Here is a 10,700-nt window from a genome sequence, read left to right on the forward strand (position 1 = left end):
CTTTCTTAAAATATGTGCTCACAAATTGGATAAAAGAACAGACCTGAACGTCTTACTTGGTTTTTTACTTACTATTGTATTTATAAGGACTATCACAATAACTAATAGTCCCATAAAAGACCGTCATGAGGATAATATAAAGTCGCTGTAAATTTCAGTGAAATTCAGAGGGACAGACAGTAGATGAAGGCAGTGTTACTGACTGGGGAAGGAAAGTCCAAGTCAGGACCTGAGCCATCATCACTAGAGAATAAGATAGCAATTGTTACTCTTATTGTTATTATTTATTGAACACACTGATACCTGACACATGTTGATCCTTTAACACATGCTTAATCCATTCAACAACCCTATGTGTTTTGGTGGTGTTTTCTATTAACCTCTTATTGTCAATGAGGAAACCAAGGTTTATATAGCTTGCCTTTTATCCATAATCAGTGAGGAGTAGGGCTGGATTCCAATGCTAATCCAAGTGGTATTGAAGCCCCTTCTCTTAATCATTATCCTGAACTCCCTGTCATGAAGGCACTGGACCAGGGAGAGAGTAGGACCATTAATGGGGCCAAAAGACAATTCATTAATAATAAGGTATTAAACAAAAATGTCACACACATCAACATCTGGTTCTCAATATACCTTTATTGCTATTTTTTTTGTTTGACTATGAGTTATATGGCCTTTAACCAGTAACCGTTTTATCATTTTTTGTTTTTATACCCAAGTACCAATTTTCTATCAATGCTCATATCTAAGCCATAGTTACCTAGAAATAATACTGAAGTAGGTCCAGCACCTGGAATACATAGTGCTGTGTGAACTTATTTTATTCTTAAATCCTAAAAATTAATAATTTATATCTGCATGTAAATTTGCTTATATTTTGTTTAACTTTGATTCACATACATTAATATCTTGTGTAGCTAGACACCGCAAACAAAGCTGAGTCCATTGGAAAACTCAAAAAAAGAGATTTATCCAGATAAAAATTATAGGCTTTAGTCTTAGATAATGACTACTGAAAAGAAACCAATGTTTCTAATTAATACCAGGCAAGACATCATGAAATTTTTTCCCAAAGTATGGCATATATGCATATAACAAAGAAATTAACATAGCTAATAAGGCCATATTATTTCTATCTTGACATAGTTTATGATGTCATATTTTTACAGCAAAAGTATTGGTGGGAATGAACATGAACAAATTTCTAAACTCAGTTCCCTGTCTAGAAATTCAAGAAGATTGGAAGATACTATGTGCCCATCCATCAGAGAAGTTATCAGGTTTAAAAGGATGGTGTCTATGAAACACTCAGGGCTCCTGAGGGAACCATCTTGCATAAACATGGGTTGTTACTATTATAAAGTAGCAAATGGTCCTGGGCATGTGGTTCGACTATTAAGAAACTTAGTGTAAAAAAGCCGTAAAGAAAAAAGAGAGAGAGAGAGAAAGGAAAAAGAAGACTAAAGAAATTAACAAAAAAGGAAAAATGTTGTTTTATGAATTAGCATCAGAAGTCAAAAGACCAAAATTTTATAGGTTACTGACCGGATGCTGATCTTTCCCCTTTGAGCTCTTCTGGTGGCTGTGCAAATGCCTGGAAATCTAATGAGGGCCATCTCTCTCATGACATATCAAACATCCCACCCTGAGACATAGCCAAAAATACCACAAGAAAGAATGGCCCTTCTCATAGTATCCCAGCCTTCCTTTTCCAGATGGATGGTATAATAAAAATATTCTTCCAATTATTTCAGGGGCTTAAAAGAAAAAAAAAAAAAAGAAGATACAGCTTACGTTCAGTACTGAAAAGGCGTGAAGCTGTCAGCGAAGCTATTTTTGAACAAGTTGGCCATTCCTTGTAAAGATTCTTTAAAGAAAACTTTTCTGCCCTGCTTAAAAAAATATATATATATTAGAGGGAAGCCTGAAAATTCACCACCTATATCATAGTAGCAGTAGAAGAAATACAGTGCAGAAGTTTGTGAAGTCATTTGAAATCTTGAAACACTCAGACAAAAGACACAGGTAAATACAGGAATACTGAACTCAATTTTGCCATGGTATCAAAAATACTCCTTTGTAAGATTCCTTCAGGGGATGGTTTGAGCGATGGAGTCTAAGTTCTACATGCATTCCTTCCTAATTTCTCTCTCTAGAACAGATGGCCTCAGCTCTTCTTCAAAGTCTTCCCATAATGTGAGTCTATGCAAATGCTTACCTAAGGTGATAGCAGACTATCAGTGTCCAAGGACCACATTGAACTGGTGGAACGTGCTGTGCAATGTAGATCGATACTCCCGTCCAGTTCATTTTCCGTTAGTGTGTGAACATGCAAAGGGCATGGTGTCATCCTTCAGTATGGAGAAACTTCTTTCCTGCAGCACATGTTTTGTCTGAATACAACTTTCTTTAAGTAAGAACAATGCTTGGCGGTAACTGAATTATATCTTTCCAAAATTGAATCAAAAAATGGGAAGGTAGTTAAGGGAGCTAACTCAGTAAGGCATTGCAACAAAGAGGATCTCTGACTTGTAAAAATACCTGTTTTTGCACATACCTAACTTTTATGGTTAAAATGGGCAAATCCGTTTTGCTCTGTGAATAGATTTAGAGCAGAATCTTACGATCTTTCATGTGGCAGAGCAGGTAAATACACATGGACAGTTTAATTTTTTCTGTGGTTAGTGGTTAGAATCAAATTCAGGAGTTCTTTTATTCTGGCTACCACTAGTACATTATCAGTAGTCAAGATGAGATGGAATCCTTTTTTACTTAAAAAGAATGATCTTTGAAAGGAGTCAATATCAATCTCTTGCCCCCAGAGAGGATTCCCTTGAAAATTATTAAATGCTGCTTAAGCACTAAAGGTTCCCTGGTTTCTATATTGGATGCTTGTCATTTATTTATTCAAATGTATTATGCTTTGTTATGAACATGTCCCTGTATGTGAGTTTATTATCCTTGGTCTTCAGCATTTACATAGCACTTCTATTTTAAAAAGGATGTCATTTTTACTAGTTATTTCTTATAGCACCCTGGTGAAATAGAACATTATTGTGCTTATTTCATATATAAAGAATAAACTCAAGCAGGGCTTAGAAGTATGGCCATTTTTAATTGATGCATTCAGAATTAAGGGATGTGACTTCCAAGTTCATTATTTCACCAGGAAAGCCCATAAAAATGTTTTGAAAAAGAAATGAGGAATTCAAATGCACTTTTGCCTCAGTTCACTTGAAATTTGTATGTTTGTTGCCTTCCAATACAATAAGCATGTATGTGGGTAAAATCATTTGTTGCAAAATGTCCTCAATACGCCTAAGTATACATATATATTAAAATATTCAACTAAGAATGCATGCTTCCTAAGAGGAAGTCTGGATGAATCAGTTACTATTTTTATTGCAGGACTATCTTCCGCTTCCTCTTTTTCTGAGACATAACATCTCTGGAGGAGGCCATACTAGCTTTTTTGCAAATTGACCATTTGCTTTCTGCAGCTGTCTCTGCACTGATGTGTATGGTAAGCATTTACACCTGTTCATTCCCCTACTCAAGACTCAGTAGTTGCAAAGACCACAGATTCAGGCAGTTGAGCCACATTGAACCAGTTATTTCAGCACTATCTTCCTATAGAACACTTAATCAAGATCATTAATCCTACTTGTTATCTGTCCTACAGCTGGGAGAGAGTCTATCTAGTTGGTTTTTTAGTCTCGGAGCTTTATTGTATTCCAAGAAATTAATTCAAAAAATACTTCCAGAGGTATGTAAAAGAACATCATGGATGGTGGGGATGAAAATTGTTGTAGTAGGTCTAAATGAGATCTCAATTAATTGATCTACGTAGTGATATTTTCCCTGGGTAGTAGGATCACTCGATATTTCTATTGGGTTTTACAAATTCCCAGGCAATTTTGATTATTTATGCACTTTCATGTTTATTACTGAAAGTGACTGTGCCCACTTAAAACTGTCAGTCCTGCTTCAGACTCACCCTCTCACCCCATGCAGACCAGACTATGGCTCCATTATTTTGGTGGGGTGAGGAGTGTGGTTTGCTTTTCATGCTCCCCTGTCCATTTTCTCTCCCATTGTCTTTGGCATGTGTTGGAGTGGTTGGGGAGGAATAGGAAAAATAAGACTTACTTTAGTAATTCATTTTCAGGAGCTGTTTCCTTATGAAGGCCAACATTCTTTGTGGGGCTCACCCATTCTGTTTGTCATCCCTGCTGACCTAGTTCATTTTCAAAAGGTGTGCTGTGCATTAGTGGAGGTCTTACCAGCCCTTGCTTACATGGGACAGTATCTCAGTCACCTTTCCTAAATGTTTGTGGTCCCACATTTCCATCTGGTCCCCAGCAGGCAGCAGTAAACTGAAGTCCTCTGATGAGATCAGAGCAGATCCAGGGCTCAAGACTCATCTGCCTCAGGCTCTGTCTTTCACTGCCTCAGTCTGTGTCTTGGAAACCTGTAACTCCTGATTCCCTGCCTTCTGTCCTCTGGTCTGACTACAGGCAATCTGTCTACAGTTCTCACTCCCATGCGCAGGCAGCATATGGACATAATGGTGTATGCTGATTGCATAGCCGAAATCCAGTAGCAAAACAAAATTCTAAAACTTCCTCCTTCAGGGATTTGCAAATCTTCAGGCAATTCTCTTAACGGCCCCTTACTAGTTTTTTGAAAAACAGTAGAGCAACTTTCACAAACAATGTACTTTGCTCAAAGGCAACTTCTTCTCACACCTGGTGACTCTTACTCTCTTTGGTAATGGCTTGCATCCCATTCTGCCCAGACAGCCCTGGGGTCTCACAAAGAAGTAAATTTCTATCAGTGCTTCCTTTAGGATTTAGAAACTCTTTCTCAACTGTTAACAGTAGCTTGCAGAGCAGGGTTTAGGGGGTAATGCAGTGATTGAAGAGTTCTCAAACTGTTCTTCCCTCTATTTTTTACAAGTGTACATATGAATAAGACACCTTTAGTATCTTCACAGCATGTTCTAATTAATGGACCAGCCATAGCACATATACCCTAAGAGTTATAAATTACGTATGACAACATAACAACAACAACAACAACAAAAGAATAATTATTTTGGTAGTAAAGGCAAGGTATCCTGGAGAAGAGATATTTGAAAGATGAAATGAAGAATGAACAGGACCAAAGAAAGTAGTTCTATAGTTATCTTTCCAAATAAGGCAGTGACTCTTTAAAAATTATATGCCAATTTTTATCTTTTTCCACTATCAAAGCAAAACTTTGCACTGGACAAATAACAGCAAGGAAGAATTTATTTAAGACTATTATAATAAAGGAGAGAGATGAACTCGACTTCATGGAATCAAAGGACAGGAGGGTTTTTAAGAACTGTGTTGAGCTAGTGGAAATGTACTGGAAGACAGTAGTGGGAGCTTGATCAGTGGGAGGTATTGAGCACATTGACTTATTCCTGTATATGCAAGTACTTTTCTTTGCAATTGTGTTTGCTAGCTGGTACCCATCCCAAGTTAGTCTCCTATCTTAGACTTCACCTGAATTGAGCTCCTACCTGCCCATGAAGATGGGGAGATAGGGTGCTATCTCCTTTCAGGCTTAGATTTCAAAAAGATGGTTCCCAGGACATGGGGAAAGACTACCCCAGATTGAAGAACTTGGAGGACTTTGGGAGAAGAGTGCATGCATATCAAAGGGCAGAAAAAATTTACAGCTGCAAGTTTTCTAAAATAACTCCTCAAGGAAAAAGGAGACCAGGGGCCTGTAGTTAGTTAGAACCCTGGATAAAGTTAGGCAAGTTAACGGGAACATTAAGATCATCTTGGTTGCCATTGGTTATGGAGAGAGAGATTGAATGTCAGCAAATAGATTAAACTCTGAAGGAGAGAGGGGTGCAGACTGTGGTCACCAACTTTCCAGAAAAGAAAAAGAGAGCCTATGGAGGTCCCTACATTTTTATGTTAGGGGGAAGTCCAAAGTAGTGGTCTTTTATGTGGTTTGCAAATCAGGGGCTTATGTATTTATTCAAATGTATGGATAATGACTAATGCTTTGGAGCATTATGAGTTCTAGTTATAGAATCAGACTGATTTGCTGTGAAATCTGGAGAATGTACTTAATGTTTCTACTATGAATAGATAATCATACCTATCTCATAAGTATATTGAAAAAACTAAATTAAATATTTTAAGGAACTTTTCCATACAATACTTGGCATTGAACAATGCTCCAGAAAGGGCATATATTTTTTGAGTACCCAATGCTGTCTGCCCCTAATTGGGCTGTTCCCTAATGTTTTTCTCGTTTCCTCATTTGAAACCCAGCAAATAAGCACACTATATTAAGCCTACTCTTGGGGAAAGACAGTTATTTCTTTGATCATATCATGCTAATTTAATTATTAACTTTAATTATTAACTTATTAACTGTTTATCATTACTATTGATCATTATATTTTATGTTCTAATTTATAAAATGATAGATTATCAGAGGTGGAAGTGACCTTAAGTGGACTTACTTGAAATTGCAAGAAGGTTTTTTTCCATCTTCTCTGGGATACTCTATCATTCCTTTAGCCTTTAAAAAAATAGTATTTGAATAGTTATTTTCATCAAAGCCTTATATACCCTTATCACCTTACCATTCTGAATCTTTACAGAAACTGCATATTACATAAGCACTAAAGGCTTTAGAAGGAAAAAATCAGTAGAGCGAAGTTAAAATCATTGCTCAAAATAATCCCCAACCTTCCTCAGGCCACCAAAAGAAGAAATTTTTCTTCATAACAAGAGTCCTGCTATTCTATGAACCCTTTTCCCACACAGAAAATTTTTTGGATTTCTAGTTTGCCTTAAATGCCAAGCTTCCTGCATGACTACTACTGATTGCCTCAGCAGGAAAGATGTCAAATAACCTCTCAGCCTAGAAAGTAAGACTGTAGCTCTTGGTCAGTTACCGAAAACCCAAGGTCAACTAAAATATCAGTACAAATATGATCTGGATGGAGTGATTCTAATTATGCTTTCATTTGATTAATTCTCATTGAACAAGAAAATAATTATTTTACAAATATGTATTTTGTTCTCAGTACTTTTTAATGTACTTATGTATCACCAAAGAGAAAGATTGGTATTTACTATAGATTGAAGGTGTTTGTCCTCTAAAATTAATATATTGAAATCCTAACCCTTAATATATTTAGGAGACAGGCATTTTTGAGGTGAGGGCTGTGATTTTATCCTCATGAATGGGGTTAGTTCTCTTATAAAAGGGACTCCAGAGAGTTCCCTGTCCCTTCTACAGTTTGTGGACACAGCAAAAAATTGGGACATTTATGGTCCAGGAAGCAAGCCCTCATTAGAAACCAAATCTTGGATTAAAGTTTATAATCCACCCAGGTAGTGGTACTTTTGTTACCATAGGCCAAAGTACTAAGACAGTATTATTGTCACCATTTTTAAAGATGGAGAAAGACATTCCCAAGATTAATATGAGATGGGAATGTATTTGCATCCAGACATCTGAAAGTTTCCAACAAACATTAAGGAGGAAGACAAAACAGAAAATAGGTGGGTAAATCCACTACTGAGGGAAGGATTACTTTTGGAAAAGAGGATAGATAGCATGTATCTTGAATATGAATGAGGTGTCAGAGAAAATTGAGAAAATCTGCGAAGGAAGAATTGTTGTCCCTTCCTATAAAGAGAAAGCCCATTTATGTTGATGTTCAAGAGAGATTCACACTTTTGTTTGATGCTTCTGGGATTTAAATTAATAATTTTAGCAGATGTTTTCCTCCTTTGAAAAAGAAAAAAAAATCACTCTCAATGTTTTTTTAAAGAGATAGTCAGCAAAATATCAACTGAAAATAAAGAAGAAAATAAGTTGGTTTGTAGGCAGGAAGGAAGTAAATATTCCAACTTACTACTACTAGCTGAATAAAAGCAAGTGACTCCCTGCAAGTTTAAAAAATAATAATAAGCCCTCACAAATGCTTTAGATAAAAAAGCAAAGAATCACAAAAATTAATTTGATTAAGTATTTAGCTCTAGGGTGTGTAGACCTGGTGATTCACAGACCTGTACCCCTGGGGATAAAAATATATGTTTATAAAAAATAAAAAATTATATTAAAAAAAAAAGAAAAATAGTTGCTTTATATATATTATCTAATGACGTTATGGCCATGTGACATTAAAACAAAGTAAAAATTCAATACTTCCCCCCCCAAAAAAAAAAGTATTTAGCTCTAGGGATATTTAATATGTTATTCTGTCTGATAAAAATTAAATACAAAAACTAAAATGCCTCCTATTGATAAGCTCTTCAGAATTCAAAGAGCTGAACCTAAGTAAGGTACAAAATACTTGATACATACAAATCACCAGAGTGAAAAGAAATTTCAAAGTATAAAAGTCTTTAAGTGATTCCCTTTACAATTCATAAAATATGCCACAGGTAGCCATCCGGTCTAGAAGAAGCTCCAACAAGGAGAAATATGTTCATGAAACTTGTCATGAACAAGAAACCTTGCAGCTGTGAGATTTGCAAAGAGAGAATTACAATAATGTAGCCTGCTGGCAATTTAGCTTAGCCAGAATCACTGAAAATATATACATGATATTAAAATTCTGATGTCTTGTTCTTGTGTCAGAAATGACAATGACAAAGGGTAAAAAAGAAACCATTGTCATGACAAAGGCCATAGGACCGCACAAAATGGTCACATATGTCATCAAAATGAAGACAGTATAAGCTTATCTTCCTGAAATGTTTTCTTCACACTCTAGATAAAATTAGTTGAAAACGTGATTCTACTATATTTAAAATAGGGTTGTTTTTTTTTTTTTTTCCCCAGCTTCATTTCGGGAAAAAAATCTTCTCTTTCTAGGCAAAGATTTTCCTTGCAGGAAACTACACAACTTCATGAAGCTTTAATCTCAACAAACACTTTTTTTATTTTTTCATTTTTTTTAAATTTTGTTATTTTAATCACCATACATCATTAGTTTTTGATGTAGTATTCCAAGACTCGTGGTTTACCTATAACACATAGAACAGTGTGCCGTGCAACATGTGTCCTCCGTAATACCTACCACTAGGCTCACCCAACCTCCTCCTTCCTCCCTCTAAAACCCTCAGGCTGTTTCTCAGGGTCCACAGTCTCTAATTTTTCGTCCCCTTCTCTGATTTCCTTCCCTTCAGTTTTCTCCTCCTTCTTCTAGTGTCCTCCATGTTATTCCTTATTCCACAAGTAAGTGGAACCATATGATAATTGACTTTCTCTGCTTGACTTATTACACTCAGGATTATCTCCTCCAGTCCTATCCATGTTAATGCATAAGTCCTTTCTTTTTTTTTTTTTTTTTAAAGATTTTATTTATTTATTTGACGGAGAGAAATTACAAGTACACTCAGAGGCAGGCAGAGAGAGAGAGAGAAGGAAGCAGGCTCCCTGCTGAGCAGAGAGCCCGATGCGGGACTCGATCCCAGGACCCTGAGATCATGACCTGAGCCAAAGGCAGCGGCTTAACCCACTGACCCACCCAGGCGCCCCAATGCATAAGTCCTTTCTGATGGCTGAGTAATATTCCATTGTATATAAGGACCACACCCTCTGTAACCATTCATCTGTTGAAAGGCATCTTGGCTCTTTCCACAATTTGGCTATTGTGGACATTGCTGCTATGAACATTAGGGTACAGATGACCCTTCTTTTCATGACATCTGTATCTTTGGAGTAAATACCCAGTAGTGCTATTGCGAGGTCATAGGGTAGCTCTATTTTTAATTTTTTGGAAAATCTCCACACTGTTTTCCAAAGTGGCTGCACCAACTTGCATTCCCACCAACAATGTAAGAGTGTTCCCCTTTCTCTACATCCTCTCCAACATTTGTTGTTTCTTGCCATGTTAATTTTTGCCATTCTAACTGGTAAAAGACGATATCTTAATGTGGTTTTTATTTGAATTTCCCTGATGGCTAATGATGAACTTTTTTTTTTTTTTTTTTAATGTGTCTGCTAGCTATTTGTATGTCTTCATTGGAGAAGTGTCTGTTCATGTCTTCTGCCTGTCGCGGCTGGTGCAATAAATCGACCAGGAACGTGAGGGTAAGAGGATGAAGAAAAGAAATTAAGAGACAAAGAGATAGGGGCAGAAGGGGCACTGAGGAGGATGTCCAACAGTGCTAAGTTTATTCAAAGCACTAAGTCTATATATATAGTGATAGGAGAAGCAATACACCTGTGCCTAGTTAAACAACCACGAGTTCCTTGTGACGCCAAACGGCTGATGCTAATACAATTGTTCTGTATTGATACAGCAAACCTGAAAGCAATTTATGAGCAGTATTAGGGCAGCAAGGACCAGCAATGAACTTTTGGCCCCAACCGAATTGTTCTCATTTGTTTAGCAAGCGTGTGGGAAGTCACGTAGGTGAGTGCACAACACATAGCACAGACCCTTTCTCAGTGCCACTCAACTTTTCCCCTCCTAAACCTTTTGTTAGTTTATTCAGACTTTAAAGGAGGCACAAGTCAGGGTCTGGTTTGGTCCTTGTCTCAAGCCTTATTGCGGCCTTCCACATCTGCCCATCTTTTGACTTGATTATCTGGTTTTTGGGTTTGAGTTTGAGAAGTTCTTTATAGATCTTGGATATCATTACTTTGTAGTGTCATTTGTGAGTATCTTCTCCCATTCC

This window comes from Mustela nigripes, chromosome 15, assembly GCF_022355385.1.
Source record: "Mustela nigripes isolate SB6536 chromosome 15, MUSNIG.SB6536, whole genome shotgun sequence".
NCBI lineage: Eukaryota > Metazoa > Chordata > Mammalia > Carnivora > Mustelidae > Mustela > Mustela nigripes.